At 39.4% G+C, this 27459-nt stretch overlaps 1 protein-coding gene across 2 annotated transcripts in view; it reads right to left on the bottom strand.

Moving 5' to 3' along the window:
- MYO16 (myosin XVI) overlaps positions 1-27179 on the bottom strand; it is a 357892-nt gene extending 330713 nt beyond the window's left edge. Inside the window, exon 1 of one of the 2 annotated variants that reach the window (XM_036381446.2) lies at positions 27075-27179. The gene's annotated coding sequence lies outside the window, so the exon portion shown is untranslated. Of the gene's footprint in view, positions 1-26923; positions 26991-27074 lie in introns of those variants that run through there. The other variant, XM_036381432.2, reaches the window with a different exon arrangement.
- Positions 27180-27459: the final 280 nt, after the last annotated feature.

Here is a 27459-nt window from a genome sequence, read left to right as displayed (position 1 = left end):
TCATCAAAAATTACCATCACTTCATAATGTGGTCTTGTTTAATATCTCATAGTTTGGGGATTTTTTTAACAGTCTCTTAGGGGAAACTGATTTCAGAGGGAAGAAAGAAATAAAAATGCATCTCCTATAATGAAGTCAGTTGCATTATAAGGATTAGGTAAAGCCTTACGGAGATTTTTAATGAGAACTTTTACAAAGGCTCAATCAAAATAAATGCTATCTACTCTTACAAGGGTTTTAGCACCTTCATTTTCCTCAGATAGAGAAGGTCCTATACCCATCACATTGTTAGTTTTGATGATTACATTAACACATTTAGGTGGTTTAATACTACTACTACTAACAGTAAGTATAAAGTAATAATTGCATGTGTAGGACAGTCATTGTATCAGCAAGTTAACTAGTCAGAATTGGAGTGCACACTGCTTACTTTCATGTTTAAAACTGCAGTCATATTAATTTTAGATATTACTATCTAAAATCATACTTATCCTTCTTTGCCACATCAGTTCTTTTAAAATTTTTACTTTCATATCTTTATTCTCTTACCTATGCATGGTAACAGTAGAACAGTGTTATAAAGAAATCAAATGAAGAAAAGGCCATACTGTTTCACATTTACGTTTGTCAATTGTCAGCAACATTACATAGGCCTTTAAAATAATAGTAGTTTTCCCCAAAAATCAATTAGTACTGTATAATTTGTTTATATGCTAAATTAAAGTAAAATGAGTCTGAAAAAATATACTTCCTCACAGAGTCACACTTGAAAGGAATAATTAGATTATTATGCTTGGCATCTAGTGCTGACTAAAAATTAGAAGAGTTACTAGTTGCTGTTACAATTGTGAAAACATGTATGAAAAGCAAGAGCCATTAAAACAAAGCCCAGTTTTCTTCAGGCATTTGACAAGATAATGAAACAGATAATGTAACAACATCTCTGGTTTATATTGTTACTGGGTCTTTCACAGCTTTACTCCTTGTGTTTCTTTCAGTGGTTTTATTTATTAGTGTTGTTTTATCAAATATAATTTTTATTTGTGTTTTGAAGTAGCAAAGTTGCTACCTTGATTGCAATAAAATGATATGAACTTATCCAGCTTTGCTCTGGCACAATTAATATAATTTGACTCACCACGCTAAAGCTGCAAGATTTTGACTGCCCCATATAACATACTGAATGTGCCCAGCATCTCTTAAACCTATCCAGGACTTCATCAATATTTACAGATGAAATATGCTGAAATCAACTTCCAAAAATCACCATACCTCATATCCTGTCTTATTTCAAGTAATGAATCTGCTCTGAGCATGACTACAGAAAACACGGAGTTTACTTGTGGATTACCTACCCAATATGGGCAAAACTAGAATTTAACTTAATTCCACAAATAATTTTAGCCCAAAAATAAGATTCTAGTAATACGTACATGTTGTTTGGAAATAGCTATACCAGACTGAAAGGAGATATTAATTTGAGTTGCTTTGAGAAGATGAGTGTGTAATTATTTGCATTTCATATGCCCTTGTAGTGGCAGACAGCTGAAAGACAGGGCAACCAAAGCTGGGCAGAAAATGCACAAAGTGAATAACAGGCAAGGAAGAAATTGTTAAATACACACTAGCAGCTGAGCAATTGGAGGGACTGATAAAAGTAATGATGTCAGATAAATTCCTGACTCAAAAATTATTATACTCTCTGTAGAAGTGAAGCTACAGATCTCTTAATAGAGAGGCACTGTAAAATATGAATTTATACCAATTCTCTAATTTTCTAGCTGTTTGAGCAAGATGTTGATAAATAAGAGACCATTATAACTATGATTTTTTTTTCTAACAGAGAAAAAAACAACAAAAGCAATAGGACACTTTTTCATATGCACTGTTTTCATCAGTTTGATTTTGATGGTAACTTTGTGACTGCTTTACCACACGCAGGAGTAGTTTAAATCTTACATCATTCTTTACTTAATGTATGCAGAGGTTTGGTATCTGTTTGGTGTCTACACAGAACAAAGCCCTAGAATCAAAAATACTTGACAAGCTTGATTCCTTGCATTAATGAAGCTTTTGTCATTTCACTAATTTCAGCCTTGCTTAAGTGATACCTATAATATAAATATTATATATAAATCTATAAATACCTAAAATTAATTAGGTAGATTGATTCAAATTCTTTATGAAAAGCAGCAAAAAATCAGAGTATTTTGACTGAAATGTCAGGTACTTCATAAAACCATCAAACTATATAAAATTCACAACACAGGGACTTGGTTGTGACTTGTGCAGTCACTAAAATGTGGTTGTCAGCTGGTGTATCTTATTTCCATTACATTAATTAAGGAAGATTTTTTGCTCCATTGTCTCATCTCTATTGTCCATTTAAGTGAGGACTTTTATTTTTTTCTTCTAAACTTGAGAAGGGAATGCTGAGAAAAGAAACAGAATTCATATTGCCAAAATTGCACATCTCACTTAAAGCACAACCTGGATTTAATTAGCTTCTTTCATTCTTGTGTATAGTTTCATCTATTCAGAAACTCTACCCTCTCTGTTAGCTCCAGCCAACTCCTTATATCCTAACCTTATGGCAGAAGTAAATCTTTAAGAGCTTCAAATGCCACACAACCAGATCCTTAATACATCACTATTCCCAGGAAAGGTAATGGAGAAATACCTGTTTTGGAGTCAGCTTCTTAACTTAATGAACTGCTGAGTTTCTTTAGGAGACAGAGAAAACTCCACAAAAGTCTTGTGTTTCTATCTCTCGTCCTAAAAACTAATCACCAATGAAAAAGAAGCTTTTTGTGAAACCATGCACACAAGGCCCTCCAGGCAAAGTGCCCACAAAGGGCTAGAGTCCCTGAAATGCTGCTAAATCAGAGCACACAGTTGGTCATCACAAACTAAGTGATTTAACCGTTTAAAAAATTAGCATTTTTTGCTATTGATAAAACCATTTTTTCTTGCGTTTTAAAGACATAGTGCTCCTCTTCACAAAAATAAAACAGAGTTAATGATTTTCCCTTCTTCACCTCACTTACACAAAAGAAAGACTAGATCTTGATTCTGGATCTGTCCTTTATATGGTAACCAAAGGAGATCACACTTGTGCTGCATTTTTTGTTTTAATTAGAGACAGATTCTGGATTTGTCTGAAAGAAAAAAAAATCTAATTTCACATGAGCCAGATCAGCATCACCATAGTTGAGGCAGCCCACTTTAATGAAAAAATTTCTCCTGAAATTTGATAAGACAGAAAAGTTATCTGCAAGATCTGTCCCTCAGACAAACATGGACATTTCTCTGCATACTGGGTATTTCTTTCCATTCCCACCCCACACCCCTGCAAGTCCTAAAGCTATACATAAGACTTTTGAGGCAGTAGGTTACCAAGGCAACTCATGCAGCTTATCATTATCTAGATCTCATTACTGAAAGATTGATTTTGGACAAATAGTAATCACGTAACAGGGTGTGCTGATGGATCACTTTCTTTTAAGTTGCTAAAAACCAGGGAAGCCAAGCATATGACTCTATTTTGGGTTTAATGAGTTGAGGAAATGGCTCCATAAATGTCTTTTCAGTTTCCCTTGCCGACATAGTACCTATATATGGGTTTCTGTTATGTAGATTCTACCTCCCTAAAGACAGTAACTTCTCTGATTCAAAACTGACAGGGAAAAATCAAGAACTTACCGACAGCGGCAACAGAACCCCTGGGGTACAGCCAAGGTTAAACTCAGATCTCTGGAGACCACAACAGGGCAATTTCTAGTTTTGCAGCCCAAACACTGAATGAACAGCAAAATGGCTGTGTAGCACTAATCACCAGGCTCACACAACCTTATCCTGACAGATCAAATTTCATTCAGTTAACTAGCATATAAATTCATCCTAATTCAAGAGAGACTTATCCATATTAGACAGTTAGTGAACAATCTGATGAGGTTCCAGAGTTTACTTTCAGTTGCTTCATACATTGTCAGTACCACTTATCTTCCTGGTTTTCATTAATTTGGCTGAAGCAGTCTTTCTTCCTAGTTTTTGCACCTTTTCCTTATGCATTACATATCCGAACATTTCTCTTGCCAGAGCATCCAGTACTTAGATAACCTGGCCAGGCAAGAGTCTGAATATCCTCAGGTCACTCAAAAACTTCTGAAGTTTGCTCAGTTTAGCCATAAATACTACAGCACAAAGCTCAGGCAGAGATCCTGTGGGCAGCACTCACAGCAGACTCCCATTAGCAACGTGTACAGTGTAGTGCACTACAGCCACACGTTAGTGCTTCACACTAAGGGACCTGAAGCAGCTGTTCAAGAATACTAAAAAGGCTGAAAATAGAAAGAAGAATATGAATGACATGTTTACTTGAGGCAGGATAAGCAAAGTGCTCTGCTGTGTGCATGACTGCAAGGTACAGCGCGTGGAAGAGCTGCACCCACACATCAATAGCAAGGACTGCTTGCTTCCTTTGAGGAAAGGAAGCTCACAGAAGAAATCCAGACCATCAAAGGTACTTCAAAGAAGGAGTAACACTGCTTCTTGTAGACCTTGCTGTTTCCCAGGGGCAAGTGAAAGGGCACCAGAACCGAGCAAGGAAACAAGGCACCACAAGCCCAGCACTATACTGGCTCCGTAAGCCTTCCCAACCTCCATTCACCAATCCTTTCTGGATGCATGAGAACCGAGTGCAACACATTTTGCTAACAAGGGTGTCATGAAAAATGGACATTATTGTATAGAAAAACTTTAATTATGAGTAAACACATTATTCTTGGTTATAAATTACAGCAGCACAAGCAAGTACTGTTAATAATTTGGCATGGAAAGGACAAACCTGTTTGGAAAAAAGCTGCTGTGGAACTCAAAATGACTACATTACTCTAAAGGCTGTGGAGAAAAGGTCAATTCCAAGTTCATCGAGGATTATAACTATATTTAAACTGCATGAAGGTGGACATTTAATTGAAAATACTTGCAAGAATTGAACAAAATGGCTTTCAAGAATAATCTGGACAATGGTGAGTTTTCTTAATAAACATTTATCCCCTTGGGCATAAATTAAGTATGTTATATGACCTTTTGGAATAAGACATGTCTGCAAACCCTTCATTAGGAGGTTATTAGGCTGACCAAACAAAAATACTGTGGATATTTTGGTGCGTTTTCATTCATTACCCTTCAGCACATCAGCTTATCCTGGTTGTGCTGAAATCAGTAAGAGGTTTAATGTTGACTTTTATAGGATTACCTCAGGCTAAGAGCATACAAACTTAGGCCTGGTGTGAGGTTCTGTGTAACTCTTAAAATACAGCAACACCTTCACTGAAAGATGTTTTTAAACACAGCTAAATGAAAATGCAATGCTGCTTTGTTTCTGGCAAAAAAGTATAATTACAATGCCCCAAGAGAAGGAAGCTGGCATGGTGCTTTGATATCTGAGGTTAATGGAAGAAAGCAATATTATACTAAAATAATAGATCAAGACTCAGTAAGAGACCAGTCAAATACTTAAAAATAGAGTTCAAATATAAACCTAGACAGTCATTAAGCAAAGATGAATAGAAAAGTCAGTTGTTTTTGAGGTTGGAGGTGGGAGGGTTTCCCATGTGGAAAACATGGTAATAGGTAGATTAGAGAAGCATTATGTCAGGAATTATGAGCTCTCCTACATTGCTGCCTACACCTCATAAAAGGTGTTGTGAAGAAGAATGATGAAATGAGCTGTACATCGCCATCATTTCCTAAAAAGGCTCCTTAGCACTGAGGGCAGTTCATCACTCCATTGGATTCACAGCCCCATGAGAAAACCTTTATTATGAAGGCACCACAGTTCTCGGTACAGGACTATATATTACAGTTCTTGTGAGGTTTTGTCCTGCCTGCTCCTGCCTCCATTTCTGGCTTTGTATACCACTGGAGTGACCAAAATATATGCAAGACCTCTTTTTACATCTTTCCTTTTCAAAATTTCTTTATGGAAGTCATACTGTAAACTAATTTCCCCATATTTCCTCCTCATCCAAAAACTTTAGGGCAAGAGCAGCACATTACAAATCCAGGAGGTACAATTTTGAGTCTTAAGCATTTTGAAATGGAAAACAAGAAGACAGACATAACCATTACATTAGTGCATCTACTTCAGCACTATTATGAACAAGTTCAGTTATGTGAACATATTCAGGAAACAATAAAGAGGATTAGATATTCAAACAATAACTAAGAAAATCCTTGATAAACGAAGAGAGCAAAAATTTAAAAATGCAAACAGCACAGCGTTCCATAGTCTACCATAAGAGATTGGAAAAACAAAATTAACTTCCAAATTTATATAATTTTTTATATTCTAAGAGCAACACTTCCCTCTGAACACATGGAGATGCTTAACTAAGCAGCAAAAAGAATCTTCTTCAGAAATGCTGATGATGTGCTGATTTTGCAGTGGAGTCTCAGAACTCATAGGTCCAGATTCTCCAAGTTTATCCCAGACACAGAATCTGGCCCATGAACCCAACCAAGGCAAAGTTCACACTTCTGGCATGGGGTCAAAAGCAGGTAAGGCAAGGCATCCATACAGGCTCAGCTTCCCTCTGTGAAGGAGGCTGGGGATGAGAGGAGCAGCAAGAGAAGGGCAGGACTGCCAATCCTATGGGAGGGTTTTCCCTTGGGATAGAGGCAGACCCAGATGTGCACCAGTCTGACACTGAGTGGTGGCACCTGCTGACAATGCTGACTCCAAGCCCATTGCTGGTGACACCTGAACAACTTGACTCAGGAAACCCCTAAAGAAAAAGTGCTAAAAAGTGCTAGTTCTGAGTCAGAACATCCATTTGAAAACTAATCCACAGCATCTCCTATCACTTTTCTGCATCAGACCTGATGTTAACTTTACATCCTTCTTGCTGCTGTTAACAAGTATTAACTGCTTCAGATTTACATCTTGTAGTTTTTTCAGACTGCTATTCTGTATTTCCTCCCCAAAAAATATCTCTCAGAGGAAGAAATATATTTGTTAATTGTCTCCATGAGATGGTACTCAAAGAACAGTAATGGCTCTATACAGAGCCCAAATGTCAGATTAAGTGTAAGGGTAGTGTTTTAGTAATGAATCTCCAAGGTAAAAATCACTAATTGCTACAGACAACAACAGCAAAATCCCACACCAAGCTTTAACATATACAGCCAATAAAAAAGAGCATGGCACAGATCAGACAAATTAATATCAATAGCAGATGAATCAATATCAGGACTTGCAAATGTTAGCAGATATAAATTCCTTCTAATATGCTCTGGCCAGTCTCTTATCATCTCCAACTGTTCCTGTTCAGGCACCAGGGTTTAACCCCAGCCAGAAACTAAGCACCACACAGCTGCTGCTCATTCCCTCACCAGAGCATCACGGGGAAGAGCAAAAGTGAAAAATTAGTTTTAAAACCAATAATCAATTGATTTTCCAGCATGGTGAGCTGGTATGCTTTGACTGAAGCCTACTTGATACCTTGTATTGCTCTATGTGGCACCTTGCTCCAGGACAGCTTTATTTTGGACAGAATCTGCATCCAACAACTTCACAGCCATAAAGAATACATGCTGCTGCAGCTGCACCCATTTCTATTTGCTTGCCAGTTGGCCAGGAGGCACAGACAAGACAGCATATTGTGCTTTAAAGATTTCTTACCCCTTACCAGCCCAGGCACCATAAAACATTTATAGAGTATTTTGGGCAGCATTTCATTGCAAATTCCATATGCTTAGCTGAACTATTCAATGCCCAGAATGACAATAAGGAGAAGATTACATTTGAATGCACCATGTAGCAAGTATTCTACCTTTTAGCTGCTACAGCCCATTATCTCCTAAAATAAACAACAGACAGCCTGCTCAAGCCATCAGCTGAGTTCTGCAGTATTAGACGCCTCTGTGCAGCCTAAGGGTGGCTCAAACATCTACTCCAGGGTAGAGTCTCATCTCCATTCACAGATATTCGCAAAAGAGAACACAGCCTGAAAGATGCAAGTTCTTTAGTATGTTGTATAATGCGAAGGGAAAGAAGAAAGGCAGCTACAGATCCTTTCCCCAAGCAAAATGTGTGGTCTTGTTTTTAGTTACAGATATAGCCACATGATGATGATGGTGCACTTAAAAAAAGAAAATTTGTACTAGTATTTGAAGAAATTAAATAAAAAACAGTGTCTGATCTACAGAATAATTTAATGCCTACTGAAGGGAAAGAGCTCTTTATTATGGAAAATCCTTTTAAATAATTTGTCCTTATATGCCATTACAAATCTACAAGGAGACTGAAGTAAGATATGTAGCTTCAGGACATGAAGTAACTAATTTCTTCTGCACTACCATGCATTTGTTCTTGCATATATGGCCCAGCAAAGTGAGACAATGCTGTCTATAATGTTACCTCTGCAGGGATAGACAGTGCAGACTGGCACACAAGAAAGAGTCAGCCAGCTGAAGGGGTTCAATGTCTCTCTCTTACGTCTCTTGCAAATGAAACTGTGTCTGCCATATTAAGCCATGGGTAGCCAGTCTGGAGGAAAGGATGACCTTTTAGAGGCTACTACAATATTTAGGATCCTAAAGCAGCTCATTGGATCAGCAACCTAGTGATAAAGTAGTTCAGATAATCTCAGCTACATCCAGCAATGAGCTCTGGCCAAATGTCAGAGCTTTTAGTCTGCTCTGACTAAAACTGGCCAGGCACCAGCCTTGAACAACAGCTCCAGCACAAACAGAGCTTCACACTGTACTCCAAAGCTTTCTCCCTGCCTATCCTTTGTGTCACTTCACTGGAAAATTTGCAATCTATGCAATTTTAAAGAGTTTGAGGTTTTTTTGCCTAGGATTCAAACATGAAGTTGTTCTCTTGAGATCTATTTTATATCACGTCATACATCCTTCTTTTGTTCTCTACTCACAGCTCATAAAGTCTACTAATGTATCCTTTAAATACAGAAGAATTACATGTTTTTCTTCTCATTTCCCTTCCTGCTTTCTGCTTGTTTAGAGCTGAAAGACAGCACCTTTTGCATTAAATCATGACCAGGCCATTAACATTAGGGAACCTTTCCCATTAAAAAGGCAATATATATTGACATGTGAACACTCCACTCCCAAAAGCTTTTTTTCCAACACTTCATTAACATTTTTCACTGCTGAACCATTATACCCTCCCAGAGCATGTCTTTATTGTCCCATTTCCTCAGCATACCACTAATAACACAACAAAAGGAGAGGAGGCAATTGCAGATAAATCAGCCCAACTTCCCATCGGGTTTCCCTTCCACACTCCTGCCATCTGTGCTGGCTGCCACAGCACCTACATGTGCGTGCAGACAATACCACGGGGTCACACTCCACACTCCAGCCACTCATGTCTGCTGCTGTGAATGTCACAGCCCAGTATTTCTGCTGTGATTGTCACAGTTCAGTACTTCTGCTATTTGCCTTCCCGTGTTCGTCTGCAGGGACAGCTCCCTGTCACCAAAACTGGGGGCGCACAGCTGAGTTCCAAGCATTAGAAATTCACCCAGCACTAGAAGTTCACATCCCCTTCTCCTCAGGAGACCTGGAGACTCATCCCCTGGTTTGGTTTTTTTTTTACAATACACAGATTTCAAGACATGAGAAGCAACATGTTGTATTTTGAATAGCCTGTCTATTCCCAAGAAATTCCCCTCATACAACATTATCAGATTAAACTTTTTTCACACACAAAAAAAATGTATTTTCAAGGAAATAAATAAGCAGGAATTTTAAATCATAAAGAAAGTTAAGAATATGTGAACACTTCTTTCAACTAGATTAACATCAGCAAAAGACAGAATCAAATATTGATCTATATTTCTGGATTAGCTTTCTGAGGTGTGCAACCACCTTTTCACAGCTGTGAACACAGCACTGCAAAAAAATTGATCATCACTCACTTTGCAATCTGAACTGCATGAATCATTAGTAGCTGACTTGTTAATTAAATACGGTAGCAGAATTCTAGATTAGTCCTGCTTTATAAGAGCACCATTAATAAATCTGTTTTTCAATTTAGGAAACATCATCTTGTCACAGAGTAGCCATTGTATTATTCCTGCCTAAGTATAATATTTCATTCATTACCTTGACAGGTCACATCATTTAGTCTATCCACAAGAATAAATTTCATCAGCTTGAAAATGTTATCTCTGTGTCCACAGAGAAGCCCCAGATGCACAATGTCTCACAGAAATCTCACAAAAGAATTTTCATAAACCAGTGGGCACACAGAAAAACCATAAAAACAGGTTTTCAAACTCTACTGCAATAGGTTTTCTCATTTATTATTGGGCACCACACAAAATGACTGTTTGGTTGAAGAAGTCTCTTCTTCCCATTTTCCATTCTTCAGCCACTTTCAGTGTATACAAAATGGAAAAATCGCTTTTCTCCACATATTCAACAAGGAACCCAAAGAAATTAATCTGTCCTTAATCCTTTTACATTGCATATTACAATATGAACATGTGCATTGTACAATATAGTGCAACATTTGTGAGTGTCTTATTTTTGATTTATCAGTAACATTGATACAATCTATCCCTGTTTTCCCTCAAGTATGGCATCCATGGCCAACATTGTTCTTTCAAAAGACAGCTGGCAAACACTTCTGGTAAAACTACTTGAGAAACCCTCAGAAAATTGGTAGTTAAAAAGGGATTATTTTTTGAAAGTTTCTGCAAAACATCTCATGCAATCAAATTCACTAACACTTATTTGCTAGATATACATGTATGTCTTTTATATATACATGCACAAACAGAAGAATCCTTTGAAATCTAAAAATATTAATTTAGGGACTGCCAGACTGAACACAGGATGATTAAATGACTAGCACTTTGAAATGCTGAGGTAGCAATACTGCTAAAATACCTGCTGAGATTCAACTCTGGCTTCATTAAGCAGATAAAGTCATCACTGTGGAAGTGCAAGATTGTCTTTTTGGCTAATGCTTAATCAGACTTCAAGTATGTATTGCTAATAACTGTGAATAATAAATTAATTCAAAGACTGGTTCTTACATGCATATAGAAGTCTGATGAATGGCTGCTAAGAGGTCTGTTCTAGAGAGAGGAAATATCTTATACACATTTACTAAGTGCATTTATTCATTCTCACAAATCCTTAATGAGAACTTCGCTATTTTCTGTTTTAAGTATGCACAAAATGAAATTTTAGAAAATAGAGACTTATAAAACAAAGCAGAGACCAAATAAAGAATAGACACAGTTCTTTTGTACACCCTCTAAGGAGTGTAATTGATCAGTGGTGCTTTTCTAGTGCATGTTTCTACATAAGCAAGACAGTTATTTTACAGCAAACCTGTGGTATTTTAAAAGATTTAATTTGCCTCCTCTTCTGAGGACAAAATTTCCCAACTACAAAATGAGTCTGACCAAAATTCTGTCTTTGAGGACCTGGTATGTCATACCTGTGGTATGACAGCTTTGGAAGGATTAGATATCTTACCTATGAACCCAACTTCTGCTCCTTCAGTAATAAGATTATTTTGCTACCCCTCCCCCAAACCTATTTTATTAGGTCGCCTATTCTCTTTTACTACCAAAACACATCACCAAAAAAAAAGGTCTAACCAGTAATCCATAATTTCTACATTTAATGTTCTAATTGTGAATTATGTAAAGGTATGGTGACCTACCTAGAAGGCAGAAGCAAGGAGCCCGTCTTAATTTGGTACAAGATACAGGGTCTTTTTCTTACAAATGGTTCTTTATACTTTTAAACCAAACAGAAAATTTGGGAGTCTATAACAAAAAATATTTACTCAATTTCAGTGCACTCCTACAGGATTTCCTCATATAGAATATTACTATATTTGTACTATATTTATTACTAATAAACATTACTATTTATTACATTAGTATTACAGTAAATGCATTTTTGAGATCCTGCCTTTTCTTCTACAAATTGGTAAGACAGCACTGATTTACCCTGGAGCTAAACCGAGTTACACCAGGAACAGTGTAATTCACTCTAGATTTGCAGAGCTGATACACAGAAACACACAAGCAGTTGGGTTGGAAAACACCTCTGAGATCATGGACTCCAACATCACCACCTCACCTAGACCATGGCACTCAGTGCCACACTCAGTCTTTCTTTAAACTCCTCCAGGGAATGTGACTTCACCACCTCCTTGGGCAGCCCATTCCAATCTCTAATCAGCCTTTCTGGGAAGAAATTCCTCCGGCTGTCCAACCTACTCCTCCCCTAGTGCAGCTTGAGGCTGTGTCCACTTGTCCTGTCACTGGCTGCCTGTGAGAGAGGCTGATCCCATGTGGCTACAGCCTCCTTTCAGGTATTTATAGGCAGTGACACACCCAGCCCTGAGCCCCCTTTTCTCCAGGCTTAACATGCCCAGCTCCCTCAGCTGCCCCTCACAGGGTATGCGCTCCAGACCCTTCACAACCTTTGCTGCCCTTCTCTGGGCAGAAATAAATAGCATTTACCTTGCATCCAAACAGAGAATTAAATCATTAATCTCATCACTAGCAGAAGAAGAAAATCAAGAATGTAAACCTCGACAGCTCAAAATTTAGTCAAAAACAGAGAGAGGTGTGACTAGAAGCCAAGGCCAAAAGGCTGTGAAAGCCAGTTCAGTCTATGGTGTTTGTGATTGGTGATATGCATTTTTGTCAACTCTGCTGGTTTTAGTAGACATGAAGCAGTACAGGGGAATGTGTGCATGAAAGAAAGACAGCAAAAGGGGGAAATTTGGCAATAAGAATAATAATATGGGCATTATAGAATATTAATACCTATAAAAAAGGGACATTTTTCCCTCAAATTAAGAGGTTTTGTCACAGAACTCTGCAGTTCATCTTATTTTAATGGCTTTTGCTTGCTTTCTATCATATAATAGTTCATGAAACAGTTCATAAAGTCCTTTGGCAGAAATTAACTGCATTTGTTGTGTTACAGTGGTTGCAATTAAAAAAGCAGTATTTCTACACTACTACAAAATAAAGTATTAAACAATAAACTGCAGTCTTCTTTGTGCTTAGAGAAGAAGCAAGATTTTATCTAATGAGGGAGAATTCTGCTTCTTTTAAATGACTTTAAATAAATGCAATTTTCTTGGTTAAAGACACTGAATAAATTATACTAGTGATGTGCTTTTTAGATTAAATTAATCTAAACTCAATTAATATCCTATATTCACAGACAGTATAATAGACTAAATCAAGATCAGTGTGATGTCCATTAAAAGACAAATAATTTTTAGCTGCACAATATTCCAACACACAGGCTTAAAGAAAATTTTTCTTTACCACATAGCTGGGGCTCCCATTTATTTTGAAACCATTACACATACAGCCTTAAATCTCAGACTACAGCAAGAAAAAAGCATTCCTTTTTTTTCCAGAACAATGTTTTAGTGCTGCACACCAATCTCTCACACAATTTATATATGTAGTAACTCATTATTTCAAGGGAAAAAGATGCATTAAACATATATGTCCATGAGGATGCAAGAGCATTTCAGCTGCACTACATTCAGTGCCAGAGATTATAGTTCCTACTTTGCCTACAGAGGTAGCAATTTGGAGGATTGTTTCAATTTCAAAAGCAGCCCTTGATTAGTTTGTGTTGCCAATCGATAACATTTTTCTCCTTAAGCTCTAGAATGGTTATTTTTGCCACATGATAATATGCACAATGCATTTAGTTTTGCTATATATTCTTTAAATAGTTTTAGTCCTTTTACAAATAAATTTGCCAACCCTCCCCCAAACATACTTTAATAAACTGCCTATTCTCTTTTACTGCCCAAACACATCATCATAAAAAAGACAGATGCCCAAGCATTAATCCATAATTTCCACATTCAGTGCTCTAAATGTGAATTATGTAAAAATATGGTGAGTTACCTGGAAGGCAGATAGAGCCTTGTGGTTAACTATGTCACTTATACCCACAAATTATTACAATTAAATGTTTATAAGGTGAGCCCAAGAGTTGCATGATAGCATGTGTTCAGTACTTAGTCTCCAAAACTGAGAAAAAGAAAAAACCTGCATATACTTCAGTCCATTATTTTCATAAATATTTTAGATCACAACCCATAAAATTTATTAGAGATTCATAATCTGACAGTTCAGTTGCAGATTACAGGATTTCATATTTATGATTTGGTAGTCCATATGCAAATAATTGTAGAGGTTGTTGCTGAAGGTTGATGTTGGCCAGCTTTCAGGCACCCACCCAGCTGCTTTCTCATCCTTCCTCCTCAACAAGCAGACAATAAGATGAAAAAGGTCATGGATCCTGATAAAGACAAGGAGATCACTTGCCAATTATCAAAATGGACAAAAGAGACTTGACTTAGGGAAAATTATTTTCAATATTTGCAAATTAGAGTAGAATGGTGAGGAAAAAACAAGACATAAATGAATCTAACCCTTCTTCCCAGACCTTCCATTTCCCTCCTGCATTATGATTCTTCTGGTTCCTTCCCCCACCCCTGCAGGAAGATGGGGGAATGTGGTTTGTGGTTAGTCCATGGATCACAACCAGTTTCTCTGCATCAATCCTTCCTCCTAAAGCTTTTCCACTGATCCAACGTGAGTTCTCATAAATGGCTCCAACATGGACCCTTCTCAGAGGCTGAAGGCCCATGTGGGCCCTCACTGGCTGCTTAAGTTCCTTAAGGCCAGGTCTAGCCACTCCAGAATGGGTTTCTCCATGGCTGCAGTCTGGACACCAAGCTGCTCTGGCATGGTTCTCCATGGGCTGCAGGGAAACACCTGCTCCACCATCACTCCTGCCACAGGATGCAGGGAAGTACCTGCTCTGTCACTGTGCACTTCCTCCCCTTTTTTCTCTGACCCAGGTGCTCACAAGGTTGTTTTTCACATCTTTTTCCTCTCACTGCTGTTTTCTGTATTCTCCTTTCTAAAATATATTTTCATAGAGGCCCCACCAGTGCCCAACTGAGGGGCTCAGATGTAGGTACAGAGGGTCCACGGAGTCAGCTGGAGCAATGTTTATCACAGGGCAGCTCCTGTTCTCTCCCCATACACAACATCCCTGGCAGCTCCACCACTACCAACACCCAGTGCACTTATTTACTGACAAATAGGTTATTTCCATACATCACACCAGTCTACTCAATTCCTCACTCTCCCAAAGAACAGAATGTACAACACCTACATTCACTGGGAAAAACAATAAACTGAGTTCCCAGTATAACTGGGGACAGCTTCTCCCTGATACAAGCCACTACAGAGCACATCAAACAGGACAAAGAGGTTCACAAGCATTGATGTTGGCAAGGCTCATGCTAAGAAAATTCCACATCATGCTTAAACCAGGTGATATTATACAGACAATCTTCAGACTGGAATAAAGACTACAAAGAAATGTTTTTGTTTATTTAGAGAACAAAATGTATACAAAATATAGAAATAGCTTAATGTATTCATTGAGGAACTCTAATACATAAATTCATTAGGGAAGCAATAAACATAATGCATAAATTAATTACTTTGTGCTTATCCTCATTAAATGCTGCTTAATGAGTTAACAAGCTTGAAAAGCAATGACAAATTGCAAAAGTGCATGCACATGATTTCTTTTTTTTAGATAAAGCAGCATGGTAGCTCTGGATACAGGCTGGTAACATTTATGCAAGGTGGTCACTTTATCTTCTAGCCTTCATGAGCAAGCACCTTCTGCCACAAGTTTTGAATCTGTCAGAAAAGCATCAACTTTACAAAGTTTGATTGCTGAAAGTACTTGTACTAAGTTTCAGAAATCACCTCCTCCTTAAAATTAATTTTGTACAAATTAATTTGTATTACAGGACACCTTAGAGCTTGTTGGGAAATATTAATCAGAAATCTGTATGTCCACACATGCATATGTATGTGCACACACAGATACACACAAAATGGGAATATATTGCCACATTTGAGAATTATTCTCAGGCTTTTGTGGCCTCTCATTGTTTGAGAATGAAGAACATCTAAATGCCTGGCCACAATCACAAACTGGAAAGAGGCCAGGTAGCACTGAAGGAAGTCATATCCAACACCAATTTTTGATGGGGTATGAGCATTCCAGCATTAACTGAGCTGTGTTATTAACATGCTATGGAAGACTCGGTGGCCCCATTTGTCATGTCACAGATATAGACTGCTTATGCTCTCATTTTCTGCAGCACAAAGGCTCAAAGTGCCATGTTCTATCTTGTTATTTAAACAAAACAAAAAAAAAAGAAAAAAGCCACAATACTCATTTTTCACTTGCTCTCTTCCCATGCCAAAATTGAGAGAAGGCAAACTGCATCCCAGAATACATTAGTCATATTGATATTATAAATGCCTTTATTTTAACATAAAATATAACATCTTCAAATTATTGATGCATTAACTAAGCATAATTCAGTGAATGTTTCAAAACACAGTCCTCTCACCTTCCCAGGACACCCACCATTCACAGTGAAACTACCAGTGCTACCTTGATAAAATATTGAAAGCAATCCTTGACCTTTGCATGAGCAAACATTTCCCAGATAACCCTGGGATATTACTCCAATTTTTTCAACTCTTAAATTGATTTTTTTAACTCCTTAAAATTTAAGCAAAATAATCTAATTCCTCTTTGTAGGGACAATAAAAAGATAGAGTAGTATTCTGAACAAAGACTGTCAGTCCTTTTCAGGGATTCTCATTCCTTGGATTATGCTCCTTTTTCCAGGATATTAGTGTGCCTAATTCCTGATTCCTTGAGAATCATGAGCAATATCTAGCAAATTTCAATGCCCTTGATTACATACATACACACATCAAAGCATTTTTCAGTATCCTCCAGAATGACCAATCCACACAAGTAAGATCTCAGTATCAGTTGTCAGCATGAGAACACTTTTGAAATAAAATCCAGAGGAAATCAGCAACCAAAGCAGCATCAGAGAAAGCTACAATATTAATCTTGGATCACATTAAATATTTTGCATTGCTATGACAGCATCACATCATAATAGCCTCACAAATACAAAAAGAAGTACACTTCACAAGAAGGCATGTGCTGATAGTACACAGCTATCAGAAATTCTTCCCTTAAAAGTAAATAACTCTGTAGCCTGATGTTTAAGTAAACCTTCAACTATTTTAAAACCTAGTCACTCTGCAAACAAAATTGCATGTCCATCAATCACACCAAGTCTTTTCAATTGATTTTGGTCACTTAAGACTAACTCACAAAGGATTCAGAAGTCACAGCACAGCTAAATGCCATCTCCATGATTGGATAAAAACGTGTATTAAACAAATCAAGACATACTCATGTTACAAACAGGTCCTCAAGAGTTTTGTGCTGACACTTAGGCAATAAGAGAGCTAATGAGAACTGCTATATTCTGCTCAGCACTGTTTAGGATACTAACAAATTAACTTTAGATGATTTGTCATCAAGTCCCTGCAGGAAGAAGCTACACTATTTAGGGGGAAGAAGAAAGGCAGCATACAAGTCTATGGAAGTCCTTAATCCCAGGCTAACTACTGTGATAATAGTAAAAATTATACTAGAAATAACATTTAACAGCAAATAATTTAAACCATTTATCTCAGTAATAATCATGTATTTTTTATTTATTGACAGGCACTTTAACCTTCATTCACGTCTTCATTTTCATTATTCATTGTAGTGTTTTAAAAGAACAGTATTGAAAAGGAATTTAAATGCCATTTGAAACAGAAGGACCACAACTCATGGCTTTCCAAATTTACACAAAATAGCCAATGGAGTCACAAAATAAAAAACAGGTGGAAAGGGATGAGAGTGTTAAAGGTCTCTTTTTCCTGTTTTCCTTTAATCTATCTTGTTATCTCACTTGTGAACCATTATGTCTGTGGAAGAGAAAAGGAAAGGTCAACGATGGCCAGTGGCAGCACCAGCTGGGAGCTGGAAATGGTTTGTAGTTTTCAGCTGTCAAATGTTGGCTAAAATGTAATAAGTGCCAATATGAAATGATCTGCAAATCTGTAGCTTTTTTTAAAATTAGCAAGAAAAAATGAAAGATTTTGAGAGAGCAATTCAAAGTCTGTTATATTATTATAGTTATACATAAAGTATTGCAAGTTATTCAGTCTCACTGGTTTCCAGGTTAGCAGAACTCCCACCCATGTTCTGTGCTTAAACACCAAAGCAAAACAGCATTCTGCATCACACTTGATCCACTCCCCCTTAAAATACCCTGAATGCCTTTTCTCTGTGGCTGCAAATTCTTGTGAAAGTAGACATCATCAATAAAAGGAGACTAAATAATGTATTTATTCTTTCAATGGTACCCATGACTTGCCAATGTCTTACCAGCAATGAAAGACAAAAATGTAGAAACAATACTGGAAAGATGCAGGAGTCACCAAGTAGCTGATTGTGTAGCAAAACTACACAAATATTTTCTGGCTTTGGGTCCAATTGCATGCTTTATATACAAAACTGTAACTTTTGTAAAATAGATGTGTCCTTCCCAGCAGCAGGCTCCCTGTGAGAACTGTGTGTGCTTAAAATGAGAAGGAATTCACATATGCACACCCAGCCCACTAGCAGGACCTAAAAAAGAAGAGGATATGTTTCCTCCACAACTGTGAGCTCAGCAAATATACTGCAATAGCAGCCACAACACTGCTGTCCTTTCTGAGAAGATGAGCTAACATTTAAGCATGGAAGGGCCCATCCTTAGGCATTCCCAAGTGCCAGCTTCTTTAATCAGCACTGATTGAAACCTTTTGGAATGCACACAGCCATCCTACCAGTGCCACCACACTCCACCACCTCACACTGGCCTCTCAAACATTCTCATTCCCAGTGTGGAAGAGGATGCTTGCATTGAGTCAAGAGGCAAGGGTAGATGACATAAGTGCCTATGCTTGTCTTTCTGTGCACATTTTTTGGATTTCTAGACCAGACAACTGGTGCAAACAGCTACAGCACACTGCTGTGGCCCATCACCCTCATTGTGCATCACAAACCTGACCAGAAGAATTAACCTGCCATGCAGTCACTGCATTACACAAATGGGTATGGCCATGCATGGCTTGACACACCTACAGACAACATGAAGTACTGAATAACTGGCTTTGTCCCTAAATATAGACCAATATTTTCCTTTCATCCTGTTTCCAAGGCACAGTATGTTCTGTGGTACTTGCTCTTGAATTGCTGACAAATTCAGTCCTACTAACTGGAACTGAACTGACTTTTTGGAATCCTATGGATTTCTCTTGAATTACAGTATTTAAAATAAGACCTAGCTAGTATGATGATGGCTTACTATATAAAACAGAAATGGAGTGCGTTCTTAGCTAATGAAACTCCTCTGACTTAAATTTTGTCCTCTATCTTATTTGTCCCTGTAGACACTACCTAGTTTCCCCTCACTCTTCTCATCTGATAGACTAAAAGCTTTTGGGGAGCATTTATTGTTTGTCTGTAAAGGCCACCAAAGCCCAAAGGTTCTGGAGTGCTACCAAATTTCAATGTCCACATCAAATAATGAGGATCTTTGACTGAACTTTCTAGCAGACACAATTTGCAGTAGCTGTATTTAAAACTATCGTTGAGAAGACTGTTTGAAAGTAGTGTTTTCCTTTCTTGGAAAAGTATATAAAGAACATGGTCAGACCATCTCACTCTGCCTTCTTGCACTGTTGGGAACCAGATTAATTACTGACCAGGTACTCAGGTCAGTACTGGAACACAACTTCCCTCTGGCCCATGGAGAGCTTCAGCAGCAGCAGTGAATGCCACAGCCAGCAGGACGCTGCCCAGCTGCTGTGGGCTCTGCCTTTGCGTGCCCAGGATTCCTCTTTCTGCAACAACTGCACAGCTCCCCTAATCCAGGGCCTTTTATTAAAGCTTTTTAAGGGAAATGTAACATCAACTTCAAACATTCTCTGTCTGACAGGAAGTTGAGAAATATGATGGTGGGACATGGAGAACATCACCAATACAAAAGCTACCAGTACTGCACCAAAAAAAAAAATTTTTTTGGAGGAAACAAACAAAAAAAATCCCTTAGGATTCTGGAAGGAAATAACTGCAGGAGCTGAGTATTAATGCACACATAAAATCAGAAAGCCTGATTAGTAGTTACACCAAAAGATGAAACACACAAAAGTTTTACCCTGTGGATGAAAGTCACCATGAGCCAGCCTTAACTCACTGGGATAGGATTCCTCACCCTGATAAATAATTTTGGTCTCAAGGCACCAGCTGTTTATTGCACTGCCCTGCAGATCTTGTGTGCTGTTTGTGCACACATTTACTTTCACAGGGGGAAGAAAGTATATGTCTGGAGACATAGAAAAGATAATTAGATACCAAAATCTCAGTTGATACAGATTTGGGGTAAAATTACTGATGGCTGTCACCATCCACTTAGAGTCTCTTTACTGATAGTGCTCACATTAAAGCCCAGCTACATCTGATATTCAGGAGTGGTTCCAAGCCATTTCTATCAGGAAGGAGGGGTTCGTTAAAGGCAGAAGACCTCCTGTGAGAGTGCTAGAGAAATGTCCCAGGCAGAGGAAGCCAAGCTTGGCAGGGTCTGTGCCTGTATCATTGGTCCAGAGCAGACCCTGAAGCAAATTAGCCAGCCAGCAATGCCTTATTTACCCCCCTGTCCCTCTCCACAAGGAACTACTTCTCCAGCGCTGGTAGGGATACTGAATTCATTAGCATGTATGTGGTGTGAACAATCAGGAGACTTGAACCTGGGACTAAAGTGAGAGCCAAATTATTTGACGCTAAAACACACTCAGTGAGGAATAGTGAAAGGGCTTAAGGAAGTACCGGGCCACTTGACATCAAAAACAGTATCTGTGGTAGGAAGCAGAAGCAGAGCAGAGTAGCTTGCAGTGTTTTTACATCCTTTCCTTTATATGGCTGTGTTGGCACACTGGGATGTAGACGAGCATGTCCTGCTGGGAAAGGAAGAGATGTGACAGGACTGAGGAATGGTGAGCCCAGGGCACGATCTCGCATGCTGAAGCGGCTCTGGCTGTTTTGCATTAAACGCACACGTCCACACTACCAGGCACACAGCAGATCTGCCTATGGATCAACCATTTTCTTTTGCAAAGACAAATAAGCAAAAGATTAGTTTAAAAGCCTGCTACAACTGTGGCACAATAAAAACAAGTGTCAAGCTTTTAGGCTTAATTGCTTCATCAGTTCAGTCAGGGAATAAGGTACTCTGAGCCTGAGAGCTTGTCTGGTTTTTTTTCCAGTTACATCTATTTAACTAATAAGCAGATCTCTCTCCAGACCTTATTTATATTATGTTATTCCAATGTGGATACAAAGCTCCCCATCCTCCAAAACATTAAAAACCTAGCATTTAAAGAAAGAAGATTATTAAGTCTTAATTCTGCAAAACATGAACTGCTTTCCAGTATTAAGAATTAGTCAAATTTATCAATCTCTGGGAAGAATAAGTTTGCTCATCAAAACTGAGACAACACTTGAGAGACTTTCTCTGAGGAGAAAACTGTTATGGACACCTGCTTGATGGGCCAGGATATTCTCCACCAGGTTCTCTGCCCAACTGAAACACTACATGGATTACCTGGAGACAAGCTACCAAAAACATCTTTATCCTTGTAAGGCCACGCTACATTTCAGAGCAGCCTTATGGCTGCTCCAAGTTGCACCTTATCATCTGTGTTTATAAAAAGCTGCCTTGGCTATAAACTGCAAGAGCATACAGCCAGTAAACCCTGGCTACACCCCGAGGCCTCCTTTTCATCCTCTGAAGGCCTAAGATGACTGTGGTATAACAAGATTCAAGAATGCCTTCTCCACTAGGTAATATCTGAGCAGAATTTGATCCTACAGATGCCCATTCTAAAGCCAGTCATTTGGGTTTCAAAACCTGACTATAACTTTTTTGGAAAACACTTGACACATTTTGTCTTTGCCACCATGTAAAAGTACTACTATTTCCTTATAGACATTGTCTACACAACATTGTCATAGAAATAAAGCTTTCTATAAACACTAGAAGTTAGTGGTTCTGATATCCTTAAGGGTGAATTTTCCATAAAAAGTCTTGCTCCAGCACTAATTGCAAAATTAGCAAGAAGCTTACGAGTAATTAGATTGGGGTGTTAAATCATGAATGTTCCTTAAATAAAACTCCTAATTAGGACACACCGCATATTTATCTACAATCTAGATCTGACAAACAGCAAAAACTTTCCTTTTCTAGCTGATATCCAGGACACTGCCAGGGAAGTATCAGGTACTCACAGTACTCCCTTCAGGAAGGCTCCTTTGACTTTGACAATTACAGGCAAGGATGCCTGTGCCCCTCCACTTTGTACCAAAGCAGACTGGCTTAGTAGAGACAGTCATGGCTGCAATACAGATACCTACCACCACAAAGGCATTCATCTCTCTCTTCTGATGGCACAGGAAGTCTGGGCACTTGCTCAGATTAAGCCTCCGTGATGGAATTTAGCTGCTGATACCATAAAAATGTAAATCTATCAACACAATCCCACCTTCTACATGGTATTTCTCAGACTCTAAGATAAATGCAGTTGGATAGATTCTTTTGTTTTATTGCACCTAATAAAACACCACCTGACACAAACACATCTCAACTGAGAATTGATCCACAATAAACTAGTGCAATACAAACAGCAACAGTTACAAGCTTTTTACAGCCCCTTTATACCAAAGGTACTTAACTGCTTCAAAACAAGCCCCACAATTACACTGACATTCCACATATCCTGCAGGCAGTCTTTCCAAACATTTTCTACCTTGTTCTAATTTCAAAACAAAATAATCCATTTTCTCAAAAGCAGATGCACAGATTTTTAGGTATCAGAACATTTGGTTTACACCAGTTTATTTCAAGTCCACTGAATATCATGTCACGTGAACACAAAATTCCTATTTGCAAGAAACATTTCACCCCCAGTTTGACATTGACCATCGTAAAAACTAATGTCTTCTGAACCACAAGCACATCTTTCAATTACCTGGATTTTACTGTCTGAAGTGGTTCTGTTCTATGCTTATGCTGCAGAACTTTTTCTCCTGGCAACTCAGCTGAGAGGAACTTAAGCCTAGAAGCACCAGAAAAATTAGCATGGCTACCATAGTGCCTGAGAGACTTTATTGTCAAGACTGTTTAATTAATTTTTAGTCCAACTTTAAGTGTCCCTTTTTAGGCAATAACACCACAGTAACGAGCCCATTAAAAAGATATATATTTGCTATATCCCTTAGAAGAAAAACTTAGCCATCTCTTCCTACAGCACAAGGCAGCAAACCATATTTTTGGTAATATTTTTCAGCTATTGAAACTTATAATAAACTCAATTGTTTTGCAGTGGGTACATTGAACCCTTTGTATTAAAATATTGATTCAGGCTGATAGAGATGTTCTGACTGAAAGCAGGTTGGGTGTTTTTTCAGAAAGAAAAAGTTTTGCTGAAACAAAAACCTTTCTGCAAATGGTAATGCAAATCTAGTACGTAATTGTGGGGGAAAATGTAATGATCACAGATTTCAGGTGCATTACTCAGTAGCTGAGTCTTCATATTGACACCATCAAGACCTGAAGCCAGCTCCAACACTTCAGGTTACACACTTTGCTTTTATGATCCCAAATATTTTAAGGAAGAGAAAAATCTTTCCCTGACCAAACTGATATAATGTTTGCATTAATACCTCCAGGAATTCGAAACTGATATTTTATAGTGAAACATTTAGAATGAACAAAAGCTAAAATCCATTATCCAACCCTCCTCTTCTGCATGTGTAATAAGACATGCCAGGAATATACACACTTATAGCCATGAATCAGAACATGATTTGTTAATAATTGCTCCACCAAAAGGCTGTGTGAGTACTTCCATATATACACAAATATTAATGTTTATTTGATTGTTGTGAAATGTCTCAAAAAAGCTAAATGTATTAACAGCTATGCTGGGCACCACATGAAACACACACCTTAGGGAAGATAACACATCTAAGTGCAAAGGTTAGAGTTAGATGCCTGCCAGGATGTTTTTTCATCTTATTGAGACAAAAAATATTTGTCATCTTTTCCAGAAAAACTGTAATTCACATGAACTTGGCAGAGTTGTAAACCAGCAAGTTTGTCCCAAAAAATGGGAAGTATCTCCAGAAGATGCTGTTGTTGCCAACATGTGACAACACAATATACTCAGGTACCAGCAGCTGCATGCCCAGCTATTGCTAACTTTGTGCAGGATTACAACATTTTTCTATGTTCACTAGCTACAATTAGTTTAATAACAGTCAGTAGCAGAAAGAAGGTGAGGTGGCAAAAACACAAAATAAATGTGCAAGTGAGGTTTGCTAGACTATGACCAGAAAGACATTAACAAGTCAACACAGAGGACTGAGATGTAACTGACAGACACTACAAAGTGGACCATGCTGCTTTATTGAGGTTGAGTTTTTTCATTGTTGGTATTGTTTAGTTTTTTGTTATGTTTTGTTGAGATCAAGTCAGATGACAATATCTCTATTTTGTCACTTGTTTATAAAACTGGACAAAGAAATCATGTTCATGAAAATCTGAATAAAAGAAGTATTCAGATTGGAAGAATATTTTTTCTGCTGCATCTCACAATTGAACAAAAAAACCCTTTTCTGTGTAGATGTATATTGAAACTCCATATTTAAGGAAATCAGCCTGAAGTAACTTGTTGGTTAGGAAAATGAAGTATCCCATTTATAATGGCCATTTACCTTATGTTCACTTTGTCAGAGCTCCATTGTCTACGGTAAGAAATCATTCCCTTCCAAAAGAGTAAAAATGTTGTTGGTCTGCTGTTTCACGACAAAAATATTTTAAGGCAGCTTTAACCTGGATGTCCATTTTCCTTTATATGACATCTTGCATAAGCACAGTATTTTATAGATACCTTCAAGCAGGGATCTGAATTTAGCACTAAGATCTTATTTTACAGGGGTGAATGCCAAATGCTTTTCATCTCATTATGCTGGTTTGAAATAACAGTACTACTTAAAAGTAACATAATGACAACATAAAACGCAAGAGCTCTTTCAAAGCAGTGAAATAAACCATGATGGTCAGTTGCCTCAACCAGCACTAGAAATTCCAAGCAAATCAAGCTCCATTTAATTCCTACTGTACAATTACAGAATATATGATACCCTGTGTAGACATATTTAAATAACTCTGTACACTTCCAGCTGGAATTACTTAGATCTCCCACTTCAAAATATTTTGATGTTTATTCTTGTTACACATTAAATACAGGTTCTGCATACTATAAACATTATTGCTAGTACTTAGAAAATTATTCCATAATCAGGAAAGATTCAATTCATAATGAAAACGTATTATAACAGACACAAAATATATAAAGCCAGTTGTTCTCTGGAAACTGAGCTCTGGCCTAACCTATGTAAAATTAGACAATTGGCTTCCTCTCTGTTCCTTCCTCTTACAAATTGCTTGCTGTACCTGTGTCATCCTTTGAGGCCGAGGACTGGCTTTCTCTTTGTGTAATGTGATTTGCAGCTGGGATTTCTGAATGCTGCTACAACACAAAATTACTGCAATGGTTCAGAGCTCTGCTCCACCAATCACCCTAATCCCAGTCTTTACTGGTACTTTTAATGGCACCCCTGCTGTTACAGAACAATAGCCCACTCAAGAGAACTTGTCCCATCACTTTGAGTCAACTGTAAACACACACATATATACATGTACTTCTTACATAATACCCTTTTTTCTTGTTTTTTCTTTAAATAATCAGGCACATCTCAGATGCTGACAATGGAATCTAGAATGTTTTTACACTCACAAAATCATTCCCGAAGCAAAACACCACCTAAAAGGGCTACTATTTCAGCACTGCCCCCTCATTTTTGGTATAACGTACTGATAAAGGGATAACAGGACTGTAAGTGGAATACATAGGAGAATAAAAAGCTCAACAGGAGAATAGTCTCTTATAAAGTTGTGGGAGCAGGAGTCGAGAGAAAACACGGTCTGCCTGAAATTCTGCCCGGGAACAACCCACAGCAGGAGACAAAGTTCCTAAACTGACTGTGTAAGCATCTAAATTGCATCATACCTCTCCTCCTGAAGCATACGGGATTATCCTGACACGCTGTTCTCTATCTTGCCAGAGGGAAGGAAAAGTCATTTTTCCCCAGAGCGATCCTCCAGATCAGGATCCCACTGCCAGCAACCCCAGCCCTGGGGTAAAGCCAGGGCTGCCGGTATCCAACCTCGTACCCGCAAGTTTCCCATGGCGAAAGCCGGGAGCAGGAAGGGATCCAGCCCGGCACGGCGGCGCTGGGGACAGGGGCTGAGGAGCCACCTGAGGCGAGCTGGCGCTGGAAACCAGCCCGGCGCTGACATTGCTCTGAAGTCCTTCTGTCACCCATTGGGGAGGCACACTGCCACAAAAGATTGGGATTTAACCGACTGACACTACCGATGAGAGAGAATGTTTATCAGAAAATCTCCATCCAGCTGCCTGTCAGCACAGATTTCCACCAGCGGGGTGGCAGGACCGCGACAGCCTCTCCGCCCCAACCAGGGGCTCGGAAAGGGCAGCGGCGCGTCCACAAAGGGGCTGGTTAAAGCCAAGTGCCCATCTGAGGGAGCCTGGGCGAGTTTTCTGCCCCCAGCACACAATGAGCACCGCGCTGACCCCCGGGCTCCCCCGGCTCGCTCCCCGCCGGCAGCGCGGGCGGGTCCTGCCGCCCCTGGCGGAGCCCACCGGGGCCGGGCACGGACACACGGACAAAAAGGAACCCGGAACAGATGAAAAAGCACACACACCACCACCCTCCTCGCTCTCCTAATACTCACAAGAGAGCACCAACCAAGCCCGTCCGCAAAAGGCGCCTCCTCATCAGCCCGCTCCCGGCACGGGAGACCTGCGGGGCATCATCGCCCGCCGCGGTGCGCGCCTGCCGGGCCCCCGCCGCCCTCGTCCTTCCCTGCCCAGGGCGGCACTCACCTCGGGGGGACGAGGCCAGGCTGAGGGGCCGCCCCTGCGCCGGTGCCGGGCAGCGGCGGCGCGAGGCGCACTTCCACTTTCTCTGGGGGTCTTTCTTTGCCGAGCCGAGCCGAGCCGAGCGGAGCCGCGCCGCCTCTGCCTTCCCCGGCACTCCTCCCCGCCCGCCCCTCACCGCCGCCTCCCCGCGATGCGAAGCGAAAAGAAGCAAGGAAGGGAGGGAGGGAGGGAGGGATGCGGAGCGGTGCCCAGCGGCCGGGCCGGCCGGGGGCGGCTCTCCCGGCACCGCCCCGCCCCGCTACCTGCCCGGGCAGCCCGGGGGCGACGCGGCGGTTCCGAGGAGACACCCCGCCGAACCCCCCTCTTGCATCGCTCTGCTTCCCTTGGC

Source organism: Molothrus ater, chromosome 2, assembly GCF_012460135.2.
Source record: "Molothrus ater isolate BHLD 08-10-18 breed brown headed cowbird chromosome 2, BPBGC_Mater_1.1, whole genome shotgun sequence".
NCBI classification, from domain to species: Eukaryota; Metazoa; Chordata; class Aves; order Passeriformes; family Icteridae; genus Molothrus; species Molothrus ater.
This window is presented reverse-complemented; position numbering and strand designations above follow the sequence as displayed.